Source organism: Mus musculus, chromosome 12 (assembly GCF_000001635.26).
Source record: "Mus musculus strain C57BL/6J chromosome 12, GRCm38.p6 C57BL/6J".
NCBI lineage: Eukaryota > Metazoa > Chordata > Mammalia > Rodentia > Muridae > Mus > Mus musculus.
The window spans coordinates 97,235,199-97,255,943 of record NC_000078.6 but is presented as its reverse complement, the minus strand read 5'-3'; the positions used below and the strand labels follow the sequence as shown (position 1 = coordinate 97,255,943).

General features: G+C 37.0%; 1 long non-coding RNA gene across 1 annotated transcript in view; it reads right to left on the bottom strand.

Annotated features, from left to right (window-relative positions):
* Gm40552 overlaps nt 1-13,688 on the bottom strand; it is a 135,271-nt gene extending 121,583 nt beyond the window's left edge. The window contains exon 1 of the long non-coding RNA XR_872918.1: nt 13,643-13,688. This is a non-coding gene — a long non-coding RNA (predicted gene, 40552). The remainder of the gene's footprint in view (nt 1-13,642) is intronic.
* Nucleotides 13,689-20,745: the final 7,057 nt, after the last annotated feature.

Here is a 20,745-nt window from a genome sequence, read left to right as displayed (position 1 = left end):
AAGTGATTGCTTTAAGAGTTGAGTTAGGAGCACATAGAGTTTTGTAGGGCTTAAGAAGGAGGCTGATTCAACTATAAAACCTTCCTGCCTCCAGAGTCTTCTACATTCTGCTGTGATAAACACCACGAGGCCTTCAGGGCACATTTAGAAAGATAGTATTTCTGGTCAAAGTCTAAGATAAATAGATTGGAGAATACAATTAATCTAATGTGTATACACTCTCCTTTGTTAAAAAGCACATTTTTAAAAAAAGGAGGCTCAGGTTGTCTCCAGATCTCTTTATATCATTGCATACATGTTTGACCCCAAAATAATACATAATTAATAGTAAGGTGAATTCTATGTCTGGACTTAATTAAGTTTTTGTTGTTTTGTTTTGTTTAATTTCACAGCCACTAGCGTTCACTTAGCTTCATTAGAAATTTAGGGAAAGACACTAAAATAAAGCTATTTTTTCTATGTGGCTCAGTGTGGCATGTAGTATGACTAACAACCATAAAGGATGACAAAATAATCCTTCCTGCTAATTCATATTTTTAAAAAACATGTTTTGTTTAAATATGTTTATTGAACTACTAAGGCTACTTGGGCTTACCTTGGAAAAGTTAGCATTAAATAATTTACATGACCATTTGGGCAACTTATAGATAGATGGCTAAGATGCCTAAGGATGAGAAAACCTTGCAACACTAGCTGTGGAATGAGAGAAGGGTTGCATGATATTAAGGTACTATACCTACCATGTGGCCTTAATTCTGGCTCAGATCCATGACCTAGATGAAGTCCCTAAACCACTTTGAGCTTTAATTTTAAAATCTCACTTCCTTTTTCTTCTATGTCTAGAAATATTTAGAATAAATTTTTATCCCCCTCTTGGCCCCTCTATGATTCGTAGCACTTGTTGATTTCTGCAGTATCATCCACTCATCATAGGGACCTAACTGAAATAATGGAGATAATGAATGTGAGGTTAGGATGACAATACCACTGGCCCAGGGGAGGTATGAGTAGTCTCTAGCCTGGGTCTGGCTATAGGCCACTTGTATATGTATGATGAATCAAAGAGAATTTGATTTAGTCACGCTAAAGGAGGAGCAGAAATTTATGAAACTGTCTTGCAACAGTAATGAGAAATTAAAAGTTCAGATCATGAGAAAGTCTCCAAAGAGGAGACAGTGCATAATCTGTTTTTCAGGCAAGATGATAGTTGTGCATCCATCCTGAGCTCAGAGTAATGCTTATGGTAAAGTAAAAAATGAATCCATAAGAACATTCGCAAAATCTAGGCAGTCTCTAGGGATAAGCACAATTCCTGGTTTTTATAACATACAATTTAGCTTAGCCACTTTCAGAAATTGTCAAGATCTGGGTTATATTTTAATGTAATAATGGCCCCTTATACAACCTTTGAGCTTTTGAAGAAAAGATTCTAAGGTAATGTTAACATATCCTTTGTGTAACTTATGGGCTTTTGGAAAATAGAGTCTAGGTGAATGCTAAGATATTCTGGAAGGAATAGAATTCTTAACAGCATGGAGAAATGCTTTCACTGACACTGGAGTGTTCATGGATCTTCTTGAAGTAAAGCTGGTATTTTCATTGTTGAAGAATACCCAAGATACAATTCACAGACCACATGAAGCTCAAGAAGAAAGAAGACCATAGTGTGGATACTTCAGTCCTTCCTAGAAGGGGGATCAAAATACCCATGGGAGGAGATACAGAGACAAAGTGTGGGTCAGAAACTGAAAGAAAAGCCATCCGGTGACTTTCCCATCTGGGGATCATCCCATATACAGTTACCAAAACCAGACACAATTGTGGATGCCAACAAGTGCTTGCTGACAGGAGCCTGATATAGCTATCTCCTGAGAGGCTCTGTCAGTGCCTGACAAATACAGAAGTGGGTGCTCACAGCCATCCATTGGACTGAGCACAGGGTCCCCAATGGAGGAGGTAGAGAAAGGATTGAAGGAGCTGAAGGGGTTTGCAGCCCCATAGGAGGAACAACAATATGAACCAATCAGTACCCCCAGAGCTCCCTGGGACTAAACCACCAACCAAGGAGTACACTTGGAGGGACCCGTGGCTCCAGCTGCATATATAGCAGAGTCAGATATTAGTGGGAGGAGATGCCCTTGGCCTTGTGAAGGCCCAATGCCCCAGTGTAGAGGAATGCCAGGACAGGGAAGCAGGAGTGGGTAGGTTGGTGAGCAATGGGAGGGAGGATGAGATAGGGGATTTTTGGAAGGGAAACCAGGAAAGGGGATAGCAATTGAAATGTAAGTAAAGAAAATATCTAATAAAAATGAAAATAAAAAAGAATATTGAATAATGTGTTAAGGTTGTTGGAGCAGGAAGATTCTTAGCTTCAACAAATTGCAACCAAGAAAGAGTATGTAGTTTATTTGGAGACCAGTCAGCATTTCAGTAAAGATGAAGAGTTATATGGAGTGAACATGAAGAGGTAAGTGATTAGGATGGGGTGGGTGGATATTAGGATTTTCCAGAGACACAGAAAAAATTAATATTTGTTATGTCTCAGAGGTTTATTGTGCAAAATGGATCACCTGGATATGGAGACTGAGAAATCATACAATTTGCTGCCTCTAAGTTTCAGCTAGTGGCCAAAATGTCTGAGAACCACAGGAATTCAGTTTAAGTCTTAGAATCTTGGTCTGTGTCCTGAAACCCCGCTGCTTTGATGTCCAAACAGAGCAAGGATGACTGTTCTAGCTCTAGAGGAGAGATTGGATTTCCCTCCTCTCTACCTTTCATTTTATATAGGAATTGAATATATAGAGTCCCATACCTGTGAGCACTCTTTATTTCTTTACTCATTCTGTGCTTTTAGACACTCAATTTACTTCCAGAATACTTTCCTATAATACCCAATATGATGTTTTACAACCATCTAGGCATCCCCTTAACTCAGTAAAGTTCATACAAAAAATTAACATTGACAGAGGGTATCCATTCACATGTCTTCTGTGCTCAGCACAGTGTGTGACATTCACAGACATGGCAACACATTGTGTTGTACTTCAACATACTCCTTACTCAGGAAATGGGAGAGGGCAGCTATCATGGACCACAGTAAATTTTGTTCCATAAAGTTGATACTTTTTAAACTCTCTGCACATGTTTACAAATTGATTTCTCAAGTTAACTATACCTATACAGACAGATTCCCTATCAACAATCTGCAGGTTTTCACATAGTTTACAACAAAAGAAAGTTTCCTGTTTTAGAGAAACATATTTCAATTTAAGGTATAATGCAGACATCTATGATCTCTAAGTTAATGTAGTGTTGAACTTAAAAGTATATCCTGTTTGGATGACAAGAAATTTGCTATAGAAGAATTTGTGGGGGGGGCATAGTTTCTTTATTTATATTTCAAATGTTATCCCCATTCCCAGAAATCCCCTTTCCTATAACCCTTCCTCTGTTTCTATGAGGGTGTTCCCTAAACACCCACCGACCCACCCACCCACCCACTCCCACTTCCATGCCCTTACATTCCCGTACATTTATGCACCAATCCTTCACAGGACCAAGAAAACCTCTTCTCCCATTGATGCTCAACCAGGTCATACTCTGAAACATATTCAGCTAGAGTGATGGGTCCTCAATGTGTACTCCTTGTTTGGTGGTTTAGTCCCTGGGAACTCTGGGAGTTCTGGTTGGTTAATATTGTGGTTCTTCCTATGGGGTTGCAAACTACTTCAGCTCCTTCAATCCTTTCTCCAACTCCTCCATTGGAGACCCTGTGCTCAGTCTAATGGTTGGCTATGAGCATCCACTTTATAGAGGAATTTTAATCTAGTAACATGGCTGCTCTAGCAAGGGAACACATCCAAAGACCTTCAAGGTCTATGAGATTCACCTGGAATGCAGACACACCTTTAGGTCACTCCTTTAATCCCAAACAATGAGGGTGTAGTTGGTAGAAGGAAGCACTGCTGTTTGAAAATGAAGTCTAATTTAGGGGCAGACAAAGAGATGAATTATAAAAAAGATTCGATGGGATTAGCCAGATTAGAATAGGCCCAACTCTCATGAGAATACAGGAAAGAGAGGTAACTTAAGAGAGCAGCACAGAGAGAAGAGACAGTTTTTGCTTGGATAGTTTTACAAAGATAGGTTGCACGTGAAGTCTGAATGAGCCAGAGAATAAGAAGGAAACGGAAGATTAGAACAGATGGCCAGAGTGAGTTTGAGGCCAAGCAGAGCAATTCAGTGAGAAGCTGAGAGAAGCCAGTTTGAATCAGTCAGCTTGGAGAGGAGGGTGAGTTAGAATAATTGAAATCTGAAGTCAGACTTCAGATAGAACTAGAAAAGGAGAGCTTATGCAGCTGGAAGTCTCCAAGACAACCATTACATCTGGCAAATGAGTTACTTATATATTTAACCCTAGTTTTATTTTAGACTTATTGTTTTAAGAGCTCTAGAGAGTTATCTTACAATAAAATACCAGAAAATATTAGTGACTTTGCTCATTACCTGTTAAGTTTCATAGATTTGCTAAAACCTTATATCTTTCCATGCCTTATATTTCCTGCTGTATTTTCTGCAAATGTCAAGAGGATAAAAAATATTTTTTGGAGATCATGCCTCTTTTTTTCTTAGTGTGACATCAATATTTTCCGTGAGCACAGTATATTTGAGGAGTAATTTTTGATGTTTGTTCTGGGGAAATAAGTCCCACCGATTGTACTGTGGGCCTTTGAGAATTGTTTTTATTTTCATTCATGTTCTTTATGTTGCTGATACAGCACCTGTTTTGCAATATGTTTGTATAACTAGATGTCCAATAGAGCTTAATGTATTTTAACCCAGTAAAGTACACTCACTACCCCGATTTCTCTAAAAGAAGCCTATATGTAGTTATTTGCAACTTAATAAGTACTTCTCTAGTTAAGTTAAAGTAACATTAACCAATTTAACTAATTTCTTCAACATCACAGGTGAATTAAACTGTGACAAACACCTGCTTGATAAAAACTAAGGTTGCAAGAGTTTCTACACTCATTTCTCCCTTTTTTCAGGAAGTTGGGGACCTGTGATCTCGCTAAGTCATACATATAAGTCCTCAGCTTCATTATGTTAGACCTTTTTCTTTACATCTTCTGCCTAAAATATAACAGCGGTTTACAAAAAGGAGTCATCAGAATGAAGTTTTTAGTTTGTTGGTTTTTTTTTTTTTTTTTTTTTTTGGTACGTTCTATTTAAAAGTTTTTCATTTTGTCCTTTCTTTGTTAGTACAGGTAGATAACAGGAAAGTTAAAAGTTTACTAATTACTAGTCATGTTTATCAATTATTCTTAATATACAATTTATATTAATTCTTTGAAGATTTTACACATGCATTTTGATTGCAAAGAATGATGTTTGAATGCTGTTCCCATTACTCTGAGTTTTTGGTGAAAGTGTGAATAACCAGAGATATTGTGTTTTGTTTGTTTGTTTGTTTCCTCCACAAAGTGATGGTCTCCAGGTGCTTATTAAAGCAGTTACATGCGTTTCTGATCATGAACAAAGGATAGATTTGCAAGGGACATGCTGAAAATCCACATGTTAGCATAATGTTATCCCACATTATATTTTGTTTAAAGAATCAAGATTCTATTCCCACTGCTATCTAAAACTGTCGCTATAGTGGCATTATACATAAAAAAATACAAAAAAGATGTGGAAAATGATCAATCATGAATACAATGAAATATTTTTTCTTTTATTTTTAATTAGCTGTTCATAATAGATTTTAAGATTTCAAAGTACAAAACATCCTATATCTTTTGGTGCAATTTTCACGGTTCCTAATTCATATGTGTGTAGCATCTGGCCAGATAACTAGGTACTAATTCCTATGCTTTGATCTTTTGTGATTTGTAATGTATAGGTTTCAAAACTGATTATTAAAAACTAATTAACATCCTGAGTCTGGCTTACCAGCAGCTCAAAGTATGGTCTCTGTTTATATAACTCTGATCTGAAATACTGTAAGCATAATAAACATTAAAATCCATGAAAGGCTTACAAGAGGAATTCTCCATATTTAGTGTAATGTAAGACTTTGCACATTTATTCAATTGTCAAATTGGGTTTTCTGTTTAGTTTATACAATGTTGTCAGTAAAGTTGTATGTACATCCTTCACAGTTTAAATGTAACACCATGAAAATCCCATGAGTCTAAGATGGAATCTGTTTCAGAAAACTGACACTCACCATTTGGACACATCTGTAATTACCTTGGAGTCCTGGAGGGACTTTGGCCAAGATTTTGGACATCTGTTGAGCATATCAGTGATAACAACACATTTTCTAAGAGTGAGGTTTCATTCTAATAAGAAAGTATTATCAAAGAGTCTGGATATTTAAACTGGAAGTTTGACAATTCAGGCAAATAGAGAGCTATAATATGGAAGACTCTGGACTTTGACCAGATCTTCATTTCTGTAGGAATTAAATCACTCTGGGATTACAGATATCCTTTGGTCCAAGGAGACTATAGTTACAGCTATAGGTTTGTGTAGAAAAATAATTAAATATTTTGACAAGTTACAGCTCGTTTTAGCCTCATTTTTCATTTCCTTAAATAAAATCTAGGAAGATAATTACCTCAACCAAAACAGATTGAAAGAGACACCAAACAGATGCCATTTAGCTCCTTTAGAATAACACGGGGTGGCAAAACATTACAATTATGCTTTCATCTAACAGTTGAACAACAATAAAAACCCTACTACCTAGTGCGTTTTCAATTTTCAAACAACGATCTGCTGTGGTCAACTAAAGGGAATAATGGCTCAAGATTCAAATTAGAGCAAAAAACATCTGTGTGAGCTCTATCACCCTTTTAGTTTTAAGGGCTTAAACTACACTTATATATTTTATACAATGAGCATCTCAAAGTAATATGATCAAGCCAGATATTGGCTGGAAAGATGATAATTAGTAGAGGGAAATGAGGTTTCTCACAATCACACCACATGGGAGGTACGATGAGAGAGAAGAGGGACAGTTGCTTTCAGGGATCTAAGTCATTGCTGTCTTGGAGACACCATGCAACTGTGATACTCTGAGAAAGGAAAAGAAGTAACTCAACTTTACATTCAAGGCACAGCCACAGATATGTCCTTATATCTTCATAGAAAGCCTTGAGCACTACAAACCTAATGGATCTCATTTTCCCATGGCAAAGATAAGAAATCTCATCCATGAAGAAGCTGCCTCAACACTGATGGCAAGGCATTGATATAAACCTGAGCCTAAGCAGGGCGGTGGTGGCGCACGCCTTTAATCCCAGCACTTGAGAGCCAGAGGCAGGCAGATTTCTGAGTTCGAGGACAGCCTGGTCTACAGAGTGAGTTCCAGGACAGCCAGGGCTATACAGAGAAACCCTGTCTCGAAAAACCAAAATCAATCAATCAATCAACCTGAGCCTAATAGCACTTCATATCCTGTGTTCATTTTGTGTCTTCTAACAAAATAATAGGTGTTCTTCTGATGTCCCAGACTGCCCTTTCTCTCTTTGATGTATCACTTTTAATCACTGAGTGAAACTGATAAAAATTAGTTCAACACTATTGTAAAGGTTGTAATAAGGAGAACATATTAATACTCCTAGATGGGAAAATTTGTACTTACAAACTCCACCTGTAGGAGGAAACAGTCTTCACTGTGTGAGCATTATGTGCTTGGGGAAGCATCGGAGCATCAGCACATCATCTTTACTGTCAACTTCACAGTAAACTAGGATGCTTTATTACGAAGGGGTATTGTACACTGAAGGGGGCAGATAATGATCTATGAACTGGATACAAACCTGATGGTTGGTTATTTGACTGTATGGCATTATTGTACTTTGCATAGTTATGGATTATATGTCATATCTGGTCTTCTGCTGACCAGAGGGACTCTGAAGTGTCCTGTATGATAGGAAATGGGTTGTACTTTCTTTTCCTCTACCAAATAAGTTGTCTCAGCTTCAGTCAGTCCAACCAAATTCTTACCATGGAACAGAATTTAGTAGTTTTTAATTTTACCCATTTAATATCATGGAAACCTAAAGTCCTGTGTGCCAAACGATCTAGTCTTCTCTGACTTGTATCAGAATCTTCAACAATGAGCGGCTGAAGAGACAGTTCAGTTAGTAAAGTGTTTAACATACAAGTAGTCAGACCTAAGTTCAATGCCCTGCACACACATATATTTAGGCAGGGTGGTATGTACTCATAACTCTAGTGTAGGAAAGGCAGAGACAAGTAGATTCATGGGACCCTTGTCTCAAAAGAACAAAACAAAACAAAATAACACAAGCAATAACATCCACACAAAAGATCCTAAAACAAAGGATCAAACAAAATGAAATAACACACTCTTAAGTTGTCCTCTGGCCTTCATGCATACCTACAGTTACATGTACCATGTATAGTTCCCTCTTGCAGGACAGTTGCATTCAAACTTTTTCTCTCTCAGATTGGGAGAGAGAGAGAGACAGAGAGAGAGACAGAGACAGAGAGAGGATGATGAAATGATTATTTTAACCATTTGTACTGTATATTTTTGTAGCGAGTAAATCTCAAAAAGGAAGAATTTGTGCACAAAGAGTTGATTTAATAGAATCACTTTGGATATAATTCTTTAAAATTTCTTAGATGATCATATGGTTTTTTTCTTTGAGTTTTTAAATATAGTAGGGAGCAGAGACTGAAGGAATGACTATTCAGAGACTGCCCCACCTGGGGATCCATCTCATACACAATTACCAAACACAGACACTATTGTGGATGCCAATAAGTATTTGCTGACAGGACCCTGATATAGCTCTCTCTTGAGATGCTTTGCAAGTGCCTGACAAATACAGAAGTGGATGCTCTCAGCCATCCATTGAACTGAGCACAGGCTTCCCAATGAAGGAGCTAGAGAAAGTACCCAAGGAGCTGAAGGGATTTGCAGCCCGATAGGAGGAACAACAAGATGAACTACCCAGTAACCCCAGAGCTCCCTGGGACTAAACCACCAACCAAAGAAAACACATGGTGGTACTTATAGCTCTACCTGCATATGTAGCAGGGGACGGCCTAGTCGGTCATCAATGGGAGGAGAGAACCTTGGTCTTGCGAAGGCTCTATGCCCCAGTATAGGGGAATGCCAGGACTATGAAGTGGAAGTGGGTGGGTTGGTGAGCATGGGGCAGGGGGGTGGGATTAGAGGGTTTTCAGAGGGGAAACCAGGAAAGGGGATAACATTTGAAATGTACATAGAGAAAATATCTAATAAAAATAAAAGGAACTAAAATTTCTTAGAAGCAACATATGTCAATTACTAAATATCATCCAAAATTAGGCAAAGACTATTTTTTCCTATAATTGACTTTCCTACAGCTTTGGCAATGACATCTTTATTCTTTCTCATATCACACAATTGTCTTTTACTAATAATGAAAATTATTTCATGGAAACCACTGCAGTTTCTCTCTCACTTTGATGTACTGTAAAGTATTATCTGTGGCACCAGCATCACATGAAATACAAAACACTGTTTGATTGACGTGGTGCTGGAGATAAGAACCCCTTTAACTCAAGTTCAAGTCTTCATTCTGATCTCGGTGAAATAAATCTGTTTGCTTTCATTTTCTTGAGATGAGCTAAACTCAAAATACTAAAAGGAAAAGACATAGCATTGTCTCCCCTACTGCCTATAACCCACACTTAATCCTTAGCTCATAAATCAGGATTTTCACTTTTCCCAGCATCTGAGAACAAATCCAAGCTTTCATAAATGGGTTTTCTATTGATCTCTGTGCTCTGGAAAATCTTTACACTTTTACCAGAGTCCTCAATTCATACTCAGCTCACAATTGATAAATTGCAATTTCAAATTGAGATGAAATAAATGGTTTCAGATGCATTAAGATATTGAAATCTTGTTTTGTGGAACACAGTGCAATGTGAAGGGATCAGTCCAGAGCCCCACTGTTTCACGAAAAATCACACAGTAAGGATTTATACTGCACATTTGTTGTTGTTTATCTTTTGCATTAGGTTGGGAGGAACAATCTAATCTCTCTATCACTTCAAACTGTAATGAAGTTAATCAGAATTAATTGTTCATGGAAGGATGAAAGGGTAGGAGGAATGACCAATTGCTTAATTGAGAGACCCTGCAGGAAGAACTGAAAGGGGTCATGAATTTAAGCTATGCTCTAGTGGGACAGGCATGAAATTTCACCTTGTCATGTGGCGGGAATGAAGCTGAGATGATGCCTGGCTGGAAGTTATCAGAGGACATTAGCCCAGGATTGCAATTGCGGAAGTGACTAACATATCAGCAGAGTAGGTTTTAAGTGAAAAGGATTCAGAATAAAATAAAATGGTAGCAGATCATGTAAAACCTTTGTTCAGAATTCAAGGTACTTCATAAACTATAGTGCAAATCATGTGTGTGTGTGTGTGTGTGTGTGTGTGTGTGTGTGTGTGTGAGAGAGAGAGAGAGAGAGAGAGAGAGAGAGAGAGAGAGAGAGACAGTGTGTCTCTGCATATAGTATATGTATGGAAAGCATGTGGCACTGTGAAAGTTCAAAGGTCAGAGGACAAAGTGCTTACTCACCTTCTACATAGTTTGAGACAGGGTGTTCTTTTGTTTGATACTTTATAAACTTTGCTAACTGGCTCAGGATCTTCCCCATCTCTCTGTAGGAGCATAGGGATTATAGATATTCACTACTGTGCCTGGCTTGATGTGAATTCTGGAGATTTTAATTAAAATCCTCAGTCTTGTGCAGAAACAGATTCGTCCACAAAGCCATCTTTCCAACCCCAAACACTCTCTTCCAGTAGAAGGAAGAAGATTAAGTCACTGGTCCTTACTCATTAGGATTATTTTTAAGCTTTGCTTTGGGTAATATTATATTAAGTGTGTGGGTTCTGACTTCTGAATTACTTGTCATTTTTGTTTCCTTTTCTGTAAAAATGGATGTGCCTGGTTACTAGGCTCATTACAGTGGCATAATCCATGTGAGTCAGTTAGCCCAATGTTTGACACATAAACTATATTACATTAATAACTTAAAATTTAGAGAGTGGTAATAGAAACTATGCTTACTTTGATCTGAAAATGTTTATACTATTTACTATAAATTAGAACTTATACTCCAGGAAGTTGCCTAGTGTTTACTTGGCTTTGGACCGTTCTGTCATGACAAAGAATATCCTCATGCTGTATGTGTTCAAGTGTCTGGGGCATAAGGGTTGATCTCTTGGAGTTTCCTGTTGGGGCTGGTGGTAAGGGGCAGGATGGGTGCTGTAAAGTGCTCTATTCAGGTCATGACATGGCTCTTGGACCCATGGTCTCATAGTTGCAGTAGTTACCTGCATAGGCCTGTCAGTCATCCTTCTATCAGAAGAGGGATGGTTTCATAAAACCCCACCCCTCATAAAAGACCTTACAGGGAGTTAAAGGTGTCTAGGGCATAGTCATGTCCTTCAGTAAAATGGCTACTTGTTCAAGTAAATAGCATGCCTCCTATGTTCACAGAAGCAGAACCATGAAAGGGACATGACAGCTGGGTGTGATGGCTCCCATCTTTAGTCATAGTACTCAGGAAGCAAAGGCAAGTCTATCCTTGTGAGTTCAAGGCCATCCTTGACTAAATAATGACTTCCAGGCCAGCAAAAGGCTACAAGTAAAACCCTATCTTGAAAAAGACACTTGAATATAGGAGAAAGAAGTTTCAGGAAGAAGAGGTGTTGGAAATAAGAAAGAGGACATGGGAGTGATTGTGATCAAGTTATGTTATATACAGATAGATTTAATGAAATTTTAAAAATTAAATATATTGTAAAGCATTTCAACTTTTGAGGGGAATTTCACTGACTACCATCCACTACTTGGGAATGTTAATGCATATCTATGGTCTGAAATTTCTTTAGTAAAGAAAAGTGCATCTCTTTTATAGTTTTATTTATTTTTTTCACATTGAAGCCAGTGTGCTAAATTTTTTGCAGAGTACCTAGAGAAGTTACTTCTTTCACACTCTAATGTGAACTTTACCCACAAAGCAAGCATGAAAATCTCTAGGGAAGGGCAAAGTCTGTTTGTGTGTGTGTGTGTGTGTGTGTGTGTGCGCGCGCTTTGCCAAATGTTACAGCTTTACATTTTAATAAAAACTCTGCTCAAATTAAAACCTCTTGGAGAATCTGGCTGAGAAAATTCTACTAGGTATTTAAAGAAAAAAAAAACAACTAAAATTGGACAACAGGATAGTTAGGACAGTTTATCTCAGTTGGATCAGCCGAATTTCACACATGCACACACACACAGAAGTAATGCCCCATACCTATTTTTTTTTTTTTAGTAATACTGTCTTGCTTTTTCAGTTACCTTTATTATTAGTAATAGCACGACTTCTTTGAACTAACATGACTTTGATTGAAACACTCTATGTAGGATGTACAAATACAACCAGTCGCTTCTTCTTCTCCTTAAGTGACTTTCAGATTTGATTCCTACCCTAGTTTACCTTATCCTTACCACACTGACCTTTCTCCCAGGTAAATATTCCATCTGATTCCCTTTCTCTCCTTGCCTTTGGCTCACACACGTGCTTGAAGTTTAAACTGTGGCAGAAACTGCATCCTTTCCAGTGCGTGGGCTACAAGCGACAGGATAACAATGCAGCCCAACATCTGTGCTGACATCACCTTAGAGCTCATTAATCCTTATGAATCATGAAAATAATTTGTCTTTTCTAATTCAAACACTTTGTCAGATAGTCTCCTTAAATGTGAAGTAGCTTCAGAAATTAATTTTTCTTCATTCATTGTTTCTCTTAAAATATGACAAAAGGCACTTCAAAAAACGTACACAAAAAATAAACTGCTCTAGCTGAACCAGATAGCAAGGTGAACTTTTGCTTAATTTTGTCAGAGACAGGAAATATATTTCAAATATTCTATTGTAATGATGAGTTTATTTCATTTTTCAATACTTTTGGTAAGGTTTGTTTTGGGTAAATGAGATTTTTCAATATGTACACTGTATCTTTCTGCTGAAATTCCTGTTACCAAATAGAGAGATCAATAAAGATAGAAAAAAGTAAACTAATAACTGTGGTTTAAACTTTCTAGTTTTACACAGAAAGATCAGAATAAACATTTTTCTCTCACACACACATATATACATAGTTACAGTAATATGTTTTAATAGGCTCAATTTTAAGTTTTCTTACCTGTAAGAATAATAACATTATCAACTATGACCCCAGATGGGTAGGTGTTCTTATTCAATATCAGAATAGGTCAAATAATCTTATTTTCCCCAAAATTTGAGCACTACATAATCTAGTAGTAACAACCATTTGCTCCTGAGTTCTGGTTTAGCCTTAGGCACTTTTTAATAGCAACATCCCATGTTCCACACAAACACTGTACATGCATTTTTGAATCTGGAATGAGGAGACTTCTGGGGCTTAGGTGAACCCAAAAGAGTAAAGATAGTGGAGCTGAAGCTCATTTTGTGTACATAGTTAATAAGTAATATTTAAGAGATTGATGAGGTGAAATACGAGGTAAGCAGAAAGAACTTAGTTGTATCTTCAGCATCCTCATAAACTCTGGAGATGGTGATACATACCTGTAATGACATCACCTGATATATAAGGACCGGTGGATCCCCAGTGCTCCAGACAGCTAGTCAGACTGCTCAGCAAATTTTATCCAAAATGTTGAGCTCCAGGTTCAGTGAGAAAGTATGTCAAAATATAAGAAGAAATAATTGACTATGGAATTAACTGTTGCCTTCCACAGACAGCCCCATACACTTAAACAGTTGAAGGTAATTACCTATATTAGTATACCCTATACTTGGGGGAAGGGACTAAAGTAAAGAGATAGGGTGGAGAGAGAGAGAGAAAGAGAGAGAGAGAGAGAGAGAGAGAGAGAGAGAGAGAGAGAGAGAGAGAAATAGAGAGAGAATATATTATATAGGTAAAAGTATAATAGTTCTTATACATTTCTCTAAGAGAGGTTTAGAGTAGAAGGCAAGGTCATCTCTTGTAAGGCTAGGCAACAGTGATGGGCAATCCTCACTGAGGGATATGCCCATAGTTCTTATGAATGTTATATTTCACTGGATACAATTGATCTGTCTGTGACTTTCCCTGCATGGGTGGACATCAATGGAGAAGAAATTAATTCTGATGTTCCCAATACCTAGAGTACTATAATCAGGTGCCATCTTGAGAGAAGTTTGGTTGAATCTGAGCTATTCTGGGGCTCTGCATATATAGGACAGATACAATTCAGCTAATGTAAAGATGCCTAGCAAGTGTCTGGATGGAAAATGGCCATGGTGAGCAGCTCAAGAAAAGAAGACATTGGGCCTGCACACACTGTACTTTGTTGTTCAGACATCAAATAGCATAGTGACTCCTTATGTCAAAAAGGAAGCCAGAGAATCACTTAAGTAACTATGAATGCTAAGCTCATGATGAATGACTATCATGCTTCTGGAGAAGTCCTTTTTATGAATGTGATTTGGGTCCAGATGGGGACTGGAAATGCTGAACTTCAGGAATCTACTGAGATCCAGTTGATCATTCAATTTTCATAGCCTCTTCTTTCCTGCAGGGTGGGTTACTGTTCTGAGAGCTTGCTAGCACAAGGACTAGCACCAGGAAGCTGAGTTCTTTTCATCAGAGTGCTTGTTTTGCTACATCTATCCTCCAAAATACTAGGGCTACTCCTAGGATTGAATGTTCCTACCACTAGGCAAGAATGTTAGACCTTTTGTAGCTGTGGCTAAGCTGGTGGAAGTAAGTCACTAGGGGATTGGCCATAGAGAATTTATCAGTCCCTTGCAGTGGAGCCTTGCCTGTATTCTGTTAAACTGCCAAATCCAAGGAAAGTTCATATAATTGTTGACATAAATGATCTAAGAAAATTAAGGGGATATAGAAACACAACTGAATGATGAACGAGTACTGATTCTGATGAATTATGTGTTTCCCACCACAAAGTCACCATTACATGGATTCTCTGACATTCATTGAACTAGCAATGCTGCTCCTCAAATGACTGCAGAACATAGATCATAGGGGAGACATATATCAAAGGAATTCTACAAAGCCACTATCACCATGAAAATACAATAAAGAAAAAAATAATCGAATAGGATAATTCCTCTACAGAACATAAAAGCCGAATTAAAAAATTTTCAAATAAAATTCAACAATGCATTTACAAAGTCCACCCACCTTAACCAAGATTACTTCCTTCTGGAATGTAATAAGGATGATTAAACATACACAAGTCAATACATTTTATTCAGCACATCGATAGTCATTGGGTGAAATCACATGGTCATCTAAAAATACATAAAAATGCCCATGACAAAGTTCAATATTCTTGACTGGAGAAAGCTCTGAGCAATCTAGTGATAGAAGGAACATGCATTTGCATGATAAATATGATAAATATGACAAATTTAGAACTAACAATATAGTAAATATAGAAGATTCCCTCTAAAGTCAGGAATGATGCAAGATCATCCATTGTCTCACGTTTAGTATTTGCTTGAATTATCAGCATAGCAGGGAAAGAAAATGATATAAAATGACACAAATAGGAGATGAAGAAGTAAAGCAATTGCCACTTTTATGTGACATGGTTTTAGGATTAAAGGTCTCTATAAATTTTACTGGAAAACTCTTGTGTCTGTTAGACAATTTCATAAAAGTATCAAGATTGAATGACAACACATACAATCAGTATTTTCTATATACTAATAACCAGCAAACTGAGAAATAAATTAGAAAAACAATTACATTCTGAACAGGCAATATTAAAAAAATTTTAAGAATAAACTTAAACAAGGTGGTCAAATATCTTTAAATTATTTTAACAATGAAGAAAAAAAATTGAAGTCTATAGAAAGGTGAAAAAAAAATCTATGGTCATGAAAATGTATACAATATTGTGAAAATGGCTACTTCATTGTAAATAATCTGTTGATTCAATGCTATCACCATTAAAATCTCAATGGGCTTCTTTAAATGAACAGAAAAATAAATAAATTCTAGTGAGGATGTTTTTTTCTCTCCTCTAGTCTTTTCAGTAATGTTCCTTTTCGTCGTATACTGTGGTTAATGTGGAAATTTAAAACTGGTCAAAGTTCTTGTTACATGGAAATTTGAAATGCTTAGCTATGGTTGGGTGATCCACGGCAACATCCCACTATGCAAGGATCAGGAAATCTTGGGAGGGGGAAGTAATATCTGTCAGATGGAATGATAACTACGAAACACTATATTTTGAACGTTTATGTGTCGACTCATTGTAACCTGGCTGCTTGCACAAGAGCAGGAGAAGATCAAACAAGTCACTATTATAGTGTTGATGGTGGAGGCTATGCCAGGCTTTACCCCTAACTGTGGAACAATTAATGGCTGCTGAAGGAAGGAGAGTCACTCTTCTGAATTTGGTGATGTGGCTATAAGTAGGTTGTTCTCCTAGCTAGGGTTTCTATTGCTGTGATATAATGCCACAAATAATAGCAACTTTTTGAGGGTGGAGGGCTTATTTCATTTAATACTTCCAGTTTATAGTCTATCACCAAGGGAAATACAGCTAGAAACTCAAGGTACTGCTGGGATCTGGAAGCAGGAACTGAAGATCATGGAGGATTACTTATTTGCTTGTTCAGTATGTTTTCTTAAACCACATAGGGCCACCAACCCAGGGACAGAATCACCCACATCATTCATCAATCCAAGAAAAAAAATATACCACAGGCTTGCCCATTGGCTAATCTGGTAGGAGCATTTTTCCCAACTGAGGTTTCCTCTTCCTAAAAAGATTCTAGCTTATGCCATTGTGGCATAAAGTTAGTCAGCACAGTTGCATACGCTACAGATGGCCACATGACCAAGTTCCTATGTGCATCACTAAATGCACTCAGTGGGTTGTGAATAACAATAAAATAAAATAAAATTACAAAGAAGACATGAACCTGGAAGGTAGATGGGGTGAGGAGAGAGGGATGTGAAAGAAACATAATTCATGGAAAATATCAATATGTGATACATTAAAATGGAACTTTTAGAGTATAGACTATTAAAAGAAAATATCACATACTATGACTGATATACAGAATTAAGTATTGGAACAACATTATAAAAATGCCCAATACTACCAAGAATCAATTATAAAAAGAGACAAGTGGTTTTTGATCCCAAACTTTGCTGTATATGTGAGACAAGCAAAACCTTGATTTTTTGATTTTCTATGTCCTAGAATAATGTGAGAATACAGTCCTTGAAAAACAATAAAATAAAAACCATCTCAAATTTATATTGAAGCACAAAAATAATAGTGCAAGTGGTACCATATCATCATATCTTTAATTATATTACAGAACCATAATTAATAAACTAGAATATTACTGGCACAAAATACAGCCACACAGACTAATCAACAGTATAGAAGACCTATAAAGAAGCCAGTATCCCAGCCACTGGTTTCATTAAATCTGCTCAAAACATGTATTCTCCAAAAGGCAGCACTTTAACAAAACAGATTGATTTGGGCGAACTGAATATCTGCATGTGGAAAATGAAAATGAACTGTGTTTCTTACAATATAAAAAAATCAATTCAGAATTGTAAGGACTGAAAGTACGAAACTACAAGGAGAATTAGAGTTTACATTTTGTCACATAAACATATGTAAGAACTTTCTGAAAAGGATTTTAAAAGGTCAGAATAACAGGACTTGTAAAATAGGATCCAATTAAAATTCAATCATACTGAAGAGGAAAAGAAAGAAAGGAAGGAAGAAAGGAAGAAAGGAAGGGAGGGAGGGAGGAAAGGAGGGAAGGGAAGCGAAAGGAAGAAGGAAGAAATGGAGGGGTGAAGGGAAGGAGTGAGGCAGACAGGGAGGGAGGAACACAGGGAGGGACGGAGGAAGAGAGGGAAGGAAAGAAAAGCCAAGTGTTGAGTCAGTGTACAGAATGGAAGATGTTTGACAGTTGTACATATAACTGGGAGTTGATATATAGAATACATAATGAATCTAAAAGTTAGAAATGCGAATCCTATCTGTGTTGAGATTCCATCTTACCCCATTGAGAATAGATTTTAAGCATACAAACACTGACATGGATATGAAAAAAAAAAAAAAAAGAATTCTTCTGCAATGCTGGTAAGGTTGTGAATTAATGGTGTAACTTTGGAAATCATTACTGAGGATTCTCACAAAACTAAAGTAGACCTGTCATCCATTTACATCACTTTTAGCTACATACAAAACTACCATTATCTCAATAAGCATGGGGTGGAATCAACCTCCATGGTCATCAACAGATGAGTTGATTAAAAATGTGGTATTTATACACAATGAATTTTGTTTAGTCATTAGGAAGAATAAACATATCATTTTATTTGTATTTATTACAAATTCATTGCCATCTTTTTAGAAGTACAAAATGAATCCTAATTTCTCTTTCCTTCTACCCTTGACAAATATTCCCTCTGCTATTCAAACCCTTTCTGCATATCCATGCCTATCTGTTCTGTTTTATTACCTATTGGGTTTAACCAAAGCCATCAGTTGGACTATGGCTTGGATGCTATCATCTTTTGTGTGGTGGACTTTCCATTATAAAATGAATTGATAACTAGGACTCTCAGTTCCTCTTAAGTCTTCAGTAGCTACCAGTTAGTTCATCAGGGAAGGTTAAGGCCTCATGAGTTCTACTGCTTCTCATAACTGATTGTTTACCTGTCTATTTTTGCTCAGTCCCAGTGTAGATAACGACGGGTGCTATCTCTAATTTCAGAACTGCAGTGGCTGTGCCATGTCCAGAAGATGGTATTTCATGGGGCTTCTTATCTTCTGGCTCTTACATTAATTCTCCCTTCTCTTCCACAATGCTCCTTGAATCTTTGAGGGGTATTTTAAATTCTATGTTTAAGCCTGAGGACTCAGGTCCATTTACAGTCGGGACCTTTACTACCATTCATTGCAAAAGAGACATCTCTCACTAAGGTTAAGAATAAACACATATATTCGGTAGGTAGATTGATGTTATGGCAATTTAATCATGTCAATAGGTAGTTCTCCATCAGGGAAGATATGTTTTGACTGGATGTAAAGTACCCTGGATATGTTCACTTCCATGAAGTAGGCCTCAAATACATGTATAAAGCAGTTGTTTATCTATATGACATTTGTGCTACTATTGCAAAACTGGACCCAATTGCCTGGAAGGCTGACATTGAAGTTCACTAAGGTTCCCAGTTGGGCAAATTATTGATATTTCCCTTCTATTGGCCTATGAAGCCCCCTTTTAGCACTGTGGATGTTCTGCATCAGGGAAGATGTTTGCAGTTCACCTCCAACTTGTTTTCTGCAAAGTGTTTGTCTGCATGGTGTTTTTAAAAATAGCATCTTACTATTTAGTTTTTGAATGTAACTGAGTGAAACAGAATGATTCTGTATTGTTTTGAGGCTTCTGGAGATTCCCAGAGCAATAAATCACCTGTGTATTTCACACCTGGAACTGAGATTTTTGTTTAGTAGCTGATGATTTCTAAAAGCAACATTGCAGTATTGTCCTGTCATGACAAGGGACCTCTGACTGTTTTAGCTTTATTTTTTTTTATTTGAGTTACAAGGCAGTTTCCATGCAGCCTTCTCAGAAGCCTTCATTTTGCAACTCATTCTTAGTCTTTGGAGTCTTCTCTGCTTGAATGTTCCTTTCTCTTGTATTATATCTTCCTTTAGTTTACATCCTTTCTTAGATTATGCCCCTAATGGCTACTTGATATGTCCTTCCTTGTACAGGCATATATTAAACATTGTAAATATATACAGATACCAATGGCAAGCTAGGATCTACAAATGAGAGAAACCATACGAAATTCAACTTTCTGGGCTTTGGTTATAATATATATTCCTTTAGATTTAAATAAAATTCTGCTGTAGTTTAAAAAATAGACAGTACTGTGTGAGGTGAGTGTGTGTGTGTTGGGGGGGGGTTGCATGTGTGTATGTCAATTTCTAGCAAAATTAGAGTAGAGAGGTATTGAACTTATGGAAGAAAAATTAAGTTACTGGAAATATTCTATTTTTGAGACAGGGAGGTTGTTAAAATTATTGACTACACAATTTATGTTTAATTAATAAATAGGCTATGAATGAATAAATGACAAAATTATAAAATTTTATTAGCTCTACATGTTGAAGTTAGTTGTGCAAGGGTATCAAATAACTCTGTATCAAATAACTGAATCATAGTTTTCAAACACTAAAGCCACTGTTCAAGTACAGACCTGTGTTAGGTTAGGACCTCCCCAAGTGCAACATTTTCCACTTATTTGGCAAGGAGAAAGAATGCTCAAGACCTAAAAGCTCAGATGTTCCTTCCTGTGTGATAGAATGAAAAATAGCTACTCAGGGTCTTTTGTAGGCTCAAATGAAGCCACATAGTAGAATGTACAGACATTGTATAGACACTTTGTGTCACCTTTGCTGATATAGTCTATTTATTAGAATATTTGTTAACAATTTCGATGTATGTCTTATTGGAAATCCCTCTTTCATCTCAATGCTAAACTGAGCCTATTAGTAAATTCAAAGGAAAATCTTTTTATTCATCAACAAAAACATAATAATAAACTCATTCTGGATATAAAATATTCTGTGCATGGGAGAGGGTATGCAAATACTATAAGATAG